General features: G+C 43.5%; 1 long non-coding RNA gene across 1 annotated transcript in view; it reads left to right on the forward strand.

The window, feature by feature from the left end:
• Positions 1-205: 205 nt before the first annotated feature.
• LOC146336683 (uncharacterized) overlaps positions 206-14,670 on the forward strand; it is a 45,629-nt gene continuing 31,164 nt past the window's right edge. The window contains exon 1 of the long non-coding RNA XR_014785573.1: positions 206-391. This is a non-coding gene — a long non-coding RNA (uncharacterized LOC146336683). The remainder of the gene's footprint in view (positions 392-14,670) is intronic.

The following is a 14,670-nucleotide window of genomic DNA, read 5'->3' on the forward strand; positions in this document are numbered from 1 at the left end:
CCCTTGATCCGTTAGCCACTTTGGCAAAAATATAAAGGATTAAAATAAAAAATTAAGATGCAACCAACCCCACAGATTAAAAAAAAAAAAAAAAACTGGTATCAGGCAGACTCTCTGAGACAGACACCCTCCAGAGCCAATCAGAGTGCGAGCAGAGACAGCAAGAGCCAATCAGAAACAGACCTTTTAAAGTCCCAGCCTCCGCGTGCTGTGGAGATTCCGGATCTGAGGGAAATTCAGCTTGCGAATGGCTGACAGGAGGAGACATGGGCCCAGCTGTGGCTGGGCGATCCAGAGCGAAGGAGAGCAGCTGCATTTGTCACTCTAGACCGGAGAAAGGACTATGAGAAAGAGAATGTCTGAAACGGGACTTTGCAGTGTCTTCATCCGGGTGGGAAGTGTGAAAGTAGCTGTGCAAACGCCATTTTGCTACTAGCAAAAGTGACAATAAGGAAGGCAGGAGAGGGTCTGTGGGTTCTGCAAATCCCCCTGAGGATTGGGGCTGGGGGTGGGGGGTGGGGAGAGGTGCTGCCTGCACTCGCAGGTGTGACCCAAAGTTCAGGGGTTTTAGCACTTTCAGGGTCTCCAGAAGGAGGAGTCAGATGGGGGTGTGGAAGCAGGGATGTAAACTATTTTTTCGCAGGTCTTCCCATGCTTCTAGCCTGTGCCACCACCACCTTTTTTCCAGAATGTTCTATCAGGCTGTGTGTGGGCGATAGGGTGGATACCACACAGGTGTCATAAATATATCGAGAAAATACACGGAAGAAAAGGATAAATCCAGCACGCTAGGCCCCATCATAAGGCAGAGTGAGGCAGTTGCCTCAAGCAGCTGACTCTGGGTGTCATGAAAGGGCAGCGAATAATTAGTTATCTAATTTGTTGTTCTATTTTTACTGCCAGGGAGGAGGAGAGGTGCTTGTGATGTTTTCTGCTGTAGTGCCGAAATAACTCGCCAGCCTTACTATATACCAGGGTAGGCAATCTGGCTGGTAGGCCAGATGTTTTGGCTTACCAGCCTTAGCCAGCTTAACCAAAGGTGAGGGATGATAGGAGTTGTAGGCCAAAACATCTGGAGGGCCACAAGTTGTTTGCCCCGCTTGACTTGGGGGATGCCATGTGCTGTTCCATCACAGGCAACAAAATGTCTCAGGCTGGCCTCAAATAGAAGCAGCTTGAATTCTCTTTAAAAGTAACTGAGACCAAATGTTACTCCCTAACAGGCTTCACCCTTGATCTGCAGCCTCTACCCCCACCCCTTTCCAAAGTCTCAGGAGACGTAGCAACACTATGTGCACATACTTTATAAAATATGTATATAAGCACATACACACCCACCATCTCTGTCAGCATAGGTCAAATTGCCCAGTGTCTGGCTGGAGGTAAATGTTGTCCCCACCTCAGTGGTCTCTACAAATTCACCTCTTTTAATTTTTCCTATAAAATGAATTCTTGTCACTGGCTTTAGTGAAAGAAAGGAAAAAAGTGCACTGGGAATATTGCTTTAGTGTTAGACTCTGGGATGGGAGTCAATTCCCCCCTCCCTCCACACTCAAAAAACAAAACAAAAAACTGTCCACATGAGTAGCATTTTAATTTATCTTTTACCTCCTCTTAACCTTTAGAATCTGATTTATAATTATTACAGCTCCACCCTTCTGGTCTGCAAAGGGCCTCCTTCTTTAGACTGATAGGGTAGAGGAAGAAAATCAGCAATTACACTTGCCTTTTGTTTAAAAAGGTAGTCTGGAATGCAAAAGTCATACTTATCTGCTAGTCACCAAAAAATAAATAATGGGCTAGAAGATGTTTGTGGACATCTTTGCAAAAGTGTAATAATTTATGAAGTGATATGGTCCAATAATAATACAAGAGGAAACACTAGTTCAGCTGGTGCCTTGCTATATAGTATACCGGTTAATTGAGCCCTGCTTGGAGGCATATAACTCCCCTCCCCGCCTCCGTAGTCACATGGTATCTAAAATTGATTTCAGAGCTCTGTTATATTAATAACATGTGCAGCAGGCTTTGAAAGATGTATCTGCTGGTGCTGGACAGTTTACTGCAAATTCTTAATTTCTAAGGTGAGAGGTGCTGGGACATGAGTAGGAAAATGTAACATCCCATTTGGCCCTAAGGTGGTGACATACCAATTTCAGGAATGTTCTGGCAATAAGGCCCTTTTCACACAGTGTTTGCACAATAACTGTGCACTTGCTACTTATTTGTTCTACTTGTTACACATGTCTTCCCTTGGCACTGTACTTTTGTTGAGGGGATATTACATTTTTCGAGGACTCGAGATCCTAATGTATTTATGATATCAGAATGAGTGACAACTCCTCTCCCATCCACCATGACCACACAACTTTGTTAAGTTGCTTAAAAAATCTTTGGTGGCTGTGTACTCTTCCCACAGTACAAACTGACAATATTTGTATTTCGGGTAGTGAAGAACAAGCATAATTCCTCACCATAAAAATAAGACCAAAGCAGCATGGATACCCTTTCATATTTCATGTGCAGATAGGCTATTAAACTCATTTCATTCATTCATTCATTCATTCAATGATTTATCATTGCTCAGTCAAGGCTTGCAGGAGTAACATATAAAGAATCAAGTCTGATTAGGTAGGAGAGCCCAAGACATTTGGTTGTTTCAAGCAGATACCCCATGCAGTCCAAGAGATGTGTCCAAGAATCTTCTGAGAGTCTGACTGAACTCAGACTAGGGCCCATCTGAAGGCCTACTCTGTGGCAGTGATGGCATTGAAGAAAGTGTTCTTCTCTTTTACCATTGCATCTGCACACAGAGTTGCCCAAGAGAGCTTTCTTGGGTGATCAAAGGCCTATTATATCCTGACCCACAAGAAGAAAATATAGACCACTTGAGTCCATTGTGAATAATATGTGCAACACTTTGCAGATAAAATCGCTTATATCCGTGCTGACTTAGATGCCATACAGGTCCAGTGGATATAACTTTGGCTTCTGCTTGTCCAGTTATAATAGATACTTTTCAATCTGTACAGCCTGAGGATGTGGATGGGATCCTTGCCCTTCCTGGATAAATGTAGCCAGTCGCACGGGGGCTGGCTGGCCAAGTGAGTAAAGCTAGTGGCAGATACCTCTGTATGACAAGGTGCAATTCCATCTTATCTACAAGAAGTGGTGGTGAGGCCTTTGTTAAAAAAACAAACATCTCTCTGAGCCCCACCATATTGGATAATTTCTGGCCAGTTTCCAACATCCCATTCTTGGGTAAGGTGCAGGGGTGTGTGGTGGCGTTTCAGCCAGGGTTTCTGGATGAGGTAGCTTATTTAGACCCATTTCAGTCTGTCTTCAGACCTGGCTCTGGGACAGACTGCTTTGGTTGTGTTGGTAGATGATCTATGCCAGGAAATGGACAGAGGGAGTGTATCCCTCTTGGTTCTGCTGGATCTCGGCAGTTTTCAATAACATCAACCATGGTATCCTTCTGGGGTGTCTCTCTGGGATGGGACTTGGAGGTACTGTTCTGTGGTGGTGGCTCTGGTCCTTCTTGGAAGGGCAATTTCAGAAGGTGGTACTGGGGGACTCCTGTTCAAGCATCCTGGCTGTTGGCCTATGGTGTCCTTTAGGTTTCCATTGTGTCACACATGCTATTTAACATATACATGAAACTGGTGGGAGAGGTTGTCCAGAGTTTGGGAGTATGGTGCTACCAGTATGCTGATGACACCCAACTGTATCTCTCCTTTCAGTCTAAATCCAGGGAAGCTGCTCTGGTTCTAAACCAATGTCTGATATTGGTAATGAACTTGATAAGGGCAAATAAAACAAAGATAAATCCACACAAAATAGAGGAACTCCTGATTAATCAAAAGGGAGATCAAGGAATAGGGATTCAACCTGTGCTGAAAGCGATACAGATTCACACTTTGGGTGTACTGCTAGATTCAGCCCTGAACCTGGATGCACAGTTTTTGATGGTGCCCAGGAGTGAGTTTGCACAGCTGAAGCTACTGCACCAAGTCCTGTTCTGGAGATGTCTGATCTGGTCACGGTGTCACATGCTTTAGTTTCTTCCTGTTTGAACTACTGTAATGAATTCTATGCAGGGATGCCTTTGAAAAGTTAGGAAACTGTAGCTCCTCCAGAATGCTGTGGCCAGACTGTTGACTGGGGCTAGTTATGGGGAGCATATCACTCCCTTCTAACAACAGCTTCACTAGCTACTGGCCTGTTTCTGGGCATAATTCAGAGTGCTAATTATGATCTACAAAGCCCCATGTGACTTGGGATTAGGCTACCTGAAAGACTGCCTTCTCCCATATGACCCTGCACAGGTTTTCAGATCTCTTGGGAAGGACCTTCTCTTATTCCCATCAGAGGCACATTTGGTGGGGATAAAAGAGAGAGCCTTCTTCATGGCTGCTCCCAGGCTCTTGAACTCCCTGCCAAAGAAGGCTAAGTTGCATGCTGCTTTATTGGTTCACCTAATAATAATGCTACTTGAAGCAGCCACTTGGGTTGCTTATGCTGTTGGACTGGATCTGTGGTTGTGGAATATACCCTCTCTGGTTGTCTGGAAAGGCCTTAAGGTGTCTGATGTGGATATTTTAGATGGCTTTACTTCATTCCTTCTCCAGACAGCTCAGCAAGATCCCACCTCTTTCCCATACTGGTTTCCTAGTTGTATTATCCCCTTTTCTGCTGTGAGTGTACTTCAGACAGTTTACTATTGTATTAAGCTATATGAACCAAAATGGGAATTTCAGAGATGCCATACAAATACAGAATTGGAGGGAAGCCTAGGAGTCTTTGATTTAAGCCCTTGTGCCTCAAGGCAGAAAATCTTTCCCTCCAATATGGTATCTATTGGGAATAGAATACACTGAATGTACCATAGATTCTGTGCTCTTTGTAAAAATTGCCATTAACTAGAGGAAGCCAGCAGGGTAGAATGGCTAAGGTGCTGGACACAGATGTAGGAAACCCTACAGAGTTGTTGGGCTTTACTGTGGTACACAAATACAATTCCTTAATAATAAACAGAGTGCCCACAGCACAATATGCTCTCAGGGCCATGTTTGCTCTTTCACACATTTAGACAAAGTGACAGAAATGACCATGTTGTGCTATGTGCAATCAACACTTGTAAAGTGAACCACAGGAATGTTTTCCAAGTGGCAATGTAGCAAATTCCAAAAGCACATGTATGTCAGATTTTAGGCATCCTTTCCCTCTCCTATCACACCTCACAATGGATAGGTGGAATTTTCTGAAGCCCTCCGCCACTTTGGGCAGCTTACTCAAGGGAAGAAAGACAACAGGGAGGGTTCCTCAGGACACTGAAGGAGAAACTGGGGCTCACAGACCTGGTGCACAGCAGTGTTGTCATTGGAGCATAACAAAATCTAGGAGTCAAATCTGTTCAAGACAGCAAACATTCAAGAAATTAATTCATTTGCACTGGATTGATACCAGAGCAGACACAGGCTTGTCTTCCCATCACTCCTTGCAAGTTACCTCACAGGGTTGTTGCAAAGATAAAACAGGTGAAGGGACCATGGACATCGCCCTGAGCTTGTTGAAGGAAATGTAGGATATAAATTCAATAAATAAGCAAATGTAGATTTCCATATCAAATCTCAGGTTGGACTATGTGCTGCTGAGTGGGTCATAAGAACATAAGAAATGCTTTGCTGGCTCAGACTGAAGGCCTACGTAGTCTAGCATCCTGTTTCTCACAGTATCCAGCCAGATCCTATGGGAACCCCACAAGTAGGGCATGAGCGTAATAGTATCCTCCTACTCCTGTTCCCCAATAAGTGGTATTGAGAAGTGTATTGCCTCTGATGCTGGAGGTTGCAACTGTAATTATAAACTCTACTACAGTGTGTTGGAAAAAGCCTTGTTCCAGAGTTTGTATATGTGAATAAATTATTCCCAAGTTCTGCCCACTTATAACTCCACCCTACGCAAGTAACAGGAACAAATCAGTTATTTCAGTTAATGCTGCTTGTACAACTAGAGTACTATTAAAACTATATGCAATTTCATTCATCTGCACAATACATTATCATTTGGGGGAGGTAGAAGGCATGGAGCTTGACGGCAGGTGATGACTAAACTTACTGATCTCGGAATTACTGGCGTTTGGGGAAACCATCCTAATTTAAAATATTCCTTTGGGGAAGTTGTTTTTAAAGTGGTGATGGGAGGGGAGAGACCTATTTTTGTAGAATAGCCTTATATACAGATCTAGGTTTTAAAGTTTGCTTTGGGTCAGGTGATTTGGTAGCATTTATTTATTAATTTATTAGCTGCCCATCTGGCTGGCTACCCAGCCACTCTAGTTTTAACGCAGAGCTGCCAAGTGTTGGTCTAAAGGAGGATGCTGGAATGTACTGTTGCTGCTTTGGTGTCTGCTAAAAAGATGTTCAAAGGTGGCAGATCTAAAGCAGCCACCAGCTTATTAGAACAAAGCTTCATGTTGATCTGAGAGCCTGATGTTTCTTTAGAACTTAGCTCCGTTTCAGGGGAATAGAGTGACTCTTGCCGATAGCTGGTTCCAATTTATTCACTTCTTGGAGGAGACAATAATCAGGGAAGGAGATAAATAATCTTCAGATGGAACAATTAAATTTAATTGTCTGAAGACTATTTGTCTCTTTCCCTGACTATCGTCTCTGCTGCACGCCTTATAAATTGGATCCAGCTATAAGGAATATTAAGCTTCGCCTCGCTTCCCGTTGGGAATTGCCCAGCTATCCAGACCAAGATACTGTGCTTGGATTAAATGATTATTGTTGGTCTTAAAAGTTTGAGGTCATTTTGAGTTTGTCGCCCATGGAATTAGAAGTCTCTTTTTGAAAGACTCAAAAGCCCTCATTGACTGCTGGGTGCTAGCATGACTCATTTGAAGTCATGGAGATTCTACAGATATATGCCAAATAAAAGTCTAGCCCTAGAAGAGGCATCAGCAGAAGCAGACATAGATAGGGTGAATCTAAAGAAGCAAATTGTTCCTCTGGGTACAGTTTTGGGTTTGGCCCTGTTCAAATTTGGGTTCTGCTGCATATTTGTTGGTTGGCCTTTGGACAACTGCCCCAGCCATAAAATGGAATAAAAACAATCTTGCACAGTTGTATTAATGATGGCTGTGAAAAAATGGTAAAGGACATTCTATGTTACATGGGGCAGATAATGAACAATACTTTTAAGAAAAAAAAGTAGTTCATTCAACACAAACTATTTATAGAATTATTTCCACATAATATTGTGTTGGCTACTAGCCTAGATAGATTAAAAACAAAAGATTAGACAAATTCATGAAGGATAGCCTAGCATTTCTAGTAGGTGTGTCAGCTAAGAATGGAATCTTCATGTTTAGAGTAGTATACCTTTAGTTATCAGAGACTGGGACAAACAAGGGGGATGGATATCAGCATACATTGGCAACTTCCTAGGAGAAGCTGGAAGATCACTGTTGGAGACAAGAAAGCAGTTTATTTAAATTATCAGGCAAAAGGGCAGCTAGTTCACATTTATTTTGAATAGCATGGTCATTATCAGACCACTGGATTTTTCCATTAAGTGCACAAAATCTCAGCTCTTCTGTTTGTGGCTAAACTAGACAATCTATGATGTACATGTGGCTGGTCTGCTTAGTAGCATGGAATTTCTGAAGACAAAGGAAAACTTCCACCTAGTCAGTGCCCATTATTATCTAACTTTCTCATACGATGATTGCTATCATATATTAGCTTGAGAAAATACTTGTTTTTTTTGTTTGTTCAGTCGTGTCCGACTCTTCGTGACCCCATGGACCATAGCACGCCAGACCTTCCTGTCCTGCGCTCTCTCCCGGAGCGTGCTCAAGTTCATATTCATTGCATCCGTGATGCTATCTAGCCATCTCATCCTCTGCCGTCCCCTTCTCCTTTTGCCTTCAGTCTTTCCCAGCATCAGGGTCTTTTCCAGGGAGTTTTCTCTTCGCATTAGGTGGCCAAAATATTGGAGCTTCAGCTTCAGTATCTGTCCTTCCAATGAGCACTCAGGGTTGATTTCCTTTAGGATGGACTGATTTGACCTCCTTGCAGTCCAGGGGACTCGTAAGAGTCTTCTCCAGCACCACAGTTCGAAAGCATCAATTCTTCGGCGCTCAGCCTTCCTTATAGTCCAGCTCTCACAGCCATACATTACTACTGGGAAAACCATAGCTTTGATTAGACGGACCTTTGTCGGCAAGGTGATGTCTCTGCTTCTTACTATGCTGTCTAGGTTGGCCATAGCTTTCCTCCCAAGGAGCAAGCGTCTTTTAATTTCATGGCTACAGTCACCGTCTGCGGTGATCTTGGAGCCCAAGAAAGTAAAATCTGTCACTGCTTCCATTTCTTCCCCTTCTATATGCCAGGAAGTGATGGGGCCAGATGCCATGATCTTCGTTTTTTTAATGTTGAGTTTCAAACCAGCTTTTGCACTCTCCTCTTTCACCCTCAACAAGAGGCTCTTTAGATCCTCTTCGCTTTCTGCCATTAGGGTGGTATCGTCTGCATATCGGAGGTTGTTGATAATTCTCCCAGCAATCTTAATTCCGACCTCTGATTCATCCAACCCGGCATTTCTCATGATGTACTCTGCATATAAGTTAAATAAGCAGGGTGACAATATGCAGCCTTGTCGTACTCCTTTCCCAATTTTGAACCACTCGGTTGTTCCATGTCTGGTTCTTACTGTTGCTTCTTGACCCTCGTACAGGTTTCTCAGGAGACAGGTAAGGTGGTCTGGTACTCCCATCACTTTAAGAATTTGCCACAGTTTGTTGTGATCCACACAATCAAAGGCTTTAGCGTAGTCAATGAAGCAGAAATAGACGTTTTTCTGGAATTCTCTTGCTTTCTCCATGATGCAGCGAATGTTGGCGATTTGATCTCTAGTTCCTCTGCCTCTTCGAAACCCAGCTTGTACTTCCGGTAGTTCTCGGTTCACATACTGCTGAAGCCTAGCTTGTAGGATTTTGAGCATCACGTTGCTGGCATGTGACATGAGCGCAATGGTGCGGTAGTTTGAACACTCTTTGGCGTTGCCCTTCTTTGGAATTGGAATGTAAACTGACCTTTTCCAGTCTTGTGGCCACTGTTGAGTGTTCCAGATTTGTTGGCATATTGAATGCAGCACTTTAACAGCATCATCTTTTAGGATTTTAAATAGCTCGGCTGGAATACTGTCATCTCCGCTAGCTTTATTGTTACTAATGCTTCCTAAGGCCCACTTGACTTCACTCTCGAGGATGTCCGGCTCAAGTTCAGTGACCGCACTATCATGGCTATCAGGGACATTCAGATCTTTCCTGTATAGTTCTTCTGTGTATTCTTGCCACCTCTTCTTAATCTCATCTGGTTCTGTTAGGTCCCTGCCTTCTTTGTCCTTTATCATGCCCATCTTTGCACAAAACGTTGCCTTGAGATCTCCAATTTTCTTGAAGAGATCTCTAGTCTTTCCCATTCTGTTGTTTTCTTCGATTTCTTTGCATTGTTCACTTAAGAAGGCCTTCTTGTCTCTCCTTGCTATTCTCTGGAACTCTGCATTCAGTTGGGTATATCTTCCCCTTTCTCCCTTGCTTTTCGCTTCCCTTCTTTCGTGAGCTACTTGTAAAGCCTCATCAGACAGCCACTTTGCTTTCTTGCATTTCTTTTTCTTTGGGATGGATTTCGTTGCTGCCTCCTGAACAATGTTACGGACCTCCGTCCATAGTTCCTCAGGCACTCTGTCTATCAGGTCTAATCCCTGAAATCTATTCCTCACCTCCACTGTATATTCATCAGGGATATGATTTAGGTCATACCTGAACGGTTTAGTGGTTTTCCCGACGTTCTTCAATTTAAGCCGAAATTTTGCAAGAAGCAGCTCATGATCTGAGCCACAGTCAGCTCCAGGTCTTGTTTTTACTGACTGTATGGCGCTTCTCCATCTTTGGCTGCAAAGGACATAATCAATCTGATTTCGATATTGACCATCTGGTGACGTCCATGTGTAGAGTCGCCTCTTGTGCTGTTGGAAAAGAGTGTTTGCTATGATCAGCATGTTCTCTTGGCAAAACTCTATTAGCTTTTGTCCTGCTTCATTTTGTACACCAAGGCCATGCCTGCCTGTTATCCCGGTGATTTCTTGACTTCCTACTTTAGCATTCCAATCCCCTATGATGAAGAGGACGTCTTTTTTTGGTGTTAGTTCTAGAAGGTGTTGTAGGTCTTCATAGAACCGATCAACCTCAGCTTCTTCAGCCTCAGTGGTTGGGGCATAGACTTGAATTACTGTGATGTTGAATGGTTTGCCTTGGATTCGTACTGAGATCATTCTATCATTTTTAAGATTGTACCCCAGTACTGCTTTTCCCACCCTTTTGTTGACTATGAGTGCTACTCCATTTCTTCTATGGGATTCTTGCCCACAATAGTAGATATGATGGTCACCTGAATTAAATTTGCCCACGCCTGTCCATTTTAGTTCGCTGATTCCCAAGATGTCGATGTTCAATCTTGCCATCTCATGTTTGACCACCTCCAGCTTACCTTGATTCATTGATCTGACATTCCAGGTTCCTAAACAATATTGTTCTTTACAGCATCGGATTTTCTTTTCACCACCAGACACATCCACAGCTGAGTGTCCTTTCGGCTTTGGCCCAGCCGCTTCACTCTTTCTGGCGCTACTTGGAAATACCCTCTGCTCTTCCCCAGTAGCATATTGGACACCTTCCGACCTGAGGGGCTCATCTTCCGGCGTCATCTCTTTTAGCCTTGTGATACGTTCCATGGGGTTTTCTTGGCAAGAATACTGGAGTGGGTTGCCATTTCCTTCTCCAGTGGACCACATTTTGTCAGAACTCTCTGCCATGACCTGTCCGTCTTGGGTGGCCCTGCACGGCATAGCTTATGGCTTCACTGAGTTACGCAAGCCCCTTCGCCACAACAAGGCAGTGATCCATGAAGGGGGAGAAAATACTTACCATGAACAAAATCTTTCCATCATATGAAAGCAGTAGCCATTAATGTCAAAGTTATATCCATTAAACTTACTGTGTGACTTACAAAATGAACAAGCTATCAGAACAAAAGAAAGGAAAAGTTGGTGGGTTATGCAGCTGCCAGGATATGTTGTTTTAGAGATCAAAACCAATTAACCTACAACTAAACTCCAGCGCAATCCCTTGTGAGCATGTCCTATCCAATATGGAAAATAACAGATAAAAATGCAACCTTCTTATAGGGCAGGAATGACCAACCCCTGTATTCTCAGGGGCCTCCTGGTGACACAAAGTGCATTTTGCCACCTGATCTGACTCTTTCATGGGTGTTTGGGATCTTTGATAAAGCCAGCATCACCTAGTAGTAAGGGCTTCACTGTCAAGGGGCATATATACTGAGACATGGCTGGGACATGGCATGTAAAGCCCGAGAGAGATGTAATATTTAAGCGTGGAATCTGACTTACACATACACATTACTTTTGAGTACGGTTTTCTTTTCCTGTTGAATGATAATATGGACATGTTTACCACATATCTTGATCAAAATGCTGGCTTGGTTGTGGGCAAGTATCAGGGAATTTTGCTGTGTGCTAGAATTGGCTTGTTCGCTGCCAAATAACTATGCCTGATTTAAAGCAAAATGATTATTTGTCTCTTTTGGTCCTTCTCATTGAGCACCATGATGGAGGATGGTGGGTAGACTATAGCTGATAAAGAGGCAATAAAACTCGATGTGAAAACATTTTCTTCACGACCATGAGCCCACATTCTTAGAGACATGTTATACTTGCAGATCTCCAGACTGAATTCTAGGAGTCCTCTAGTTTAAATCCTGCATAGTTAACACTAAAAAGCAGCTAAGTGCTCTAAATACTATAAGTATGTACACACATATTGTAACCCCCCTGTATTGATCTGGAGGCTTGATTCTGTCAGGTCCCAGCCAAAATAGATTCTTTTGATTACCAAGATGAAACGAAGCCACTTGTCCAAAAAGATGACAGTTTATTGATAGAAAATGGAGATTATCTACTCAAAGAAAGCCCACACCTCTTCCACCTAATCAAGCTGTCACAGCTGGGTTTCTATCCAGGGCCCCCATGATAGACAGAAGCTGTTCCTAGGGCCACACAGGTTTTTCCAGGCCGGTAGTGCACATTGTCCCCTGAAGAGAGAACAAAGTGCAAGGCCTGTGGACTTGCTTTTATGAGTGCTAGCTCAGGTGCTGACAGGATGAAAACACACTCTTTTCCCAGAAGCAGGGGGGATAGGCTTGCTTCTCATGGGAAATGAAACCTATCTCTGCTCAAGCAGAGTGAGGTCAAAACAGCTTCAAGGTAAAGGCCTATGTGAAAGAGCCTCTCAGTTATTAATCTGCTGGTTAAGCCAAATCACAAAGTTCTATTACAAGCATGTAGGAACTCCGTGAAGTCCACTTTTTTGGTAACTGACCAACTCACTACACCCCCTTTCCACCATGCTGATTTCCCCCCACCCCCTGTCATCACCAAATAGTCTATCTTAGTGCCCTGAAGATGTCAGAAGCACTAGAGAGAGCAGGGCAACAGCTTTGCATAGGCCTTCTCTACTCACATTATTATATTAATTATATGCATTATTGGGAAAAGCATAGCAATGGAGTTGCAAACCTAGTGGCTGTGGTAATTTGTCTCCTTGTAGTGGTGCTAGGGTTTATAGAGTTGGGTGAATGCTGCTGCTTCCATCACAACCAACCTTGATGGCCTCAAAATATGAATGTATCATGTGCTCATGTTGTGGGTCTACTCCTTAAAAAATGTAACATTCAAAGCAGCCCATAGAAGTATACTTTTAGCTCATGATGGAGATGTTTATGCTCCTGGAGCAAAATTAGTCTAAGTTCCCAGTATGACCTAATTCTCTAGTTAGGAACATGAGATTACACAAGTAATTCGTCCCATTTAACACACAAATCCTAGACTATTTATCAAGTCTGACCTTTTACAGTGGGGAAGTGCTGAATTGGACTGGCCCTTGTTTTCAGGAAAAGGTTCACCTGTTAGTAAGCCTGGGCAGGATCATTGTCCAGGTGTAGGCCCAATAAAAGGGAAGAAAACACTATTCAAAGCATAACATGCAGCAAAAGAGATTTGGAGAACTGCATTGTAGGGAATCAGTAGCCATCCATAGACTAGATTGCAACCGAGCAGCAAGAGGCCTGGAACCCTCATTCATAGACTAGAACCAAAGGACTAGAAGAAATCAAAAGTCATATGGTTTTGACTTTGTTGATGAACATGTGGATGTACACCCTCCCACTCCCATTTATCATAGAATCATAGAATAGTAGGGTTGGAAGGGGCCTACAAGGCCATCAAGTTCAACCCCCTGCTCAGTCCAGGAATCCAAGTCAGAGCATCCCTGACAGATGGCTGTCCAGCCTCGTCTTGAAGGCCTCCAGTGTGGGAGAGCCCACTACCTCCCTCGGTAATTGGTTCCATTGTTGTATTGCTCTAACAGTCAGGAAGTTTTTCCTGATGTTCAGCCAGAATCTGGCTTCCTGTAACTTGAGCCCATTATTCCGTGTCCTGCACTCTGGGATGATCGAGAAGAGATGCTGGCCTTCCTGTCTGTGACAACATTTCAAGTACTTGAAGAACGCTGTCCTATCTCCCCTCGGTCTTCTCTTCTCAAGGCTAAACATGCCCAGTTCTTTCAGTCTCTCTTCATAGGGCTTTGTTTCCAGTCCCCTGATTATCTTTGTTGCCCTCCTCTGAACCCTCTCCAGTTTGTCTGCATCCTTCTTAAAGTGTGGAGCCCAGAACTGGACACAGTACTCTAGATGAGGTCTAACCAGTGCTGAGTAGAGGGGAACTAGTACTTCCCGAGATTTGGAAGCTATGCTTCTATTAATGCAGCCCAAAATAGCATTGGCCTTTTTTGCAGCCACATCACATTGTTAGCTCATATTCAGCTTGTGATCGACAACAATTCCAAGATCCTTCTCGCTTGTAGTGTTGTTAAGCCACGTATCCCCCATCTTGTAACTGTGGATTGGGTTTCTTTTTCCTAGGTGCAGAACTTGGCATTGATCCCTATTAAATGTCATTCTGTTGTTTTCTGCCCAGTACTCCAGTGTATCCAGATCACTTTGAATTTTGTTTCTGTCTTCCAAAGTATTAGCTATCGTGCCCAATTTTGTGTCATATGCAAATCTGATCAGCATTCCCTGCACCTCCTTATCCAAGTCATTCATAAAAATGTTGAGGAGCACTGGGCCCAGGACTGAGCCCTGTGGTACCCCACTTGTTACCTCTCCCCAGTTTGAGAAGATCCCGTTGATCAGCACTCTTTGAGTCCGGTTCTGTAGCCAACTGTGGCTCCACCTGATCATTGTTTCATCTAGCCCACTTTGAGCTAGTTTGCTCATCACTATATCATAGGGCACTTTGTCGAAAGCTGTGCTGAAGTCGAGGTATATTATGTCTACAGCATTCCCACAGTCCACAAGGGAGCTTACTTGATCAAAAGATGAGATCAGATTCATCTGGCAGGATTTGTTCTTGACAAATCCATGTTGGCTTCGAGTAATCACTGCATTGTTTTCAAGGTGCTTCCAGATGGATTGCTTTATCATCTGCTCCAGGATTTTCCCAGGGATTGATGTCAGACTG

This window comes from Heloderma suspectum, chromosome 12, assembly GCF_057233095.1.
Source record: "Heloderma suspectum isolate Gila_16-S chromosome 12, 16-S_ref, whole genome shotgun sequence".
Lineage (NCBI taxonomy): Eukaryota > Metazoa > Chordata > Lepidosauria > Squamata > Helodermatidae > Heloderma > Heloderma suspectum.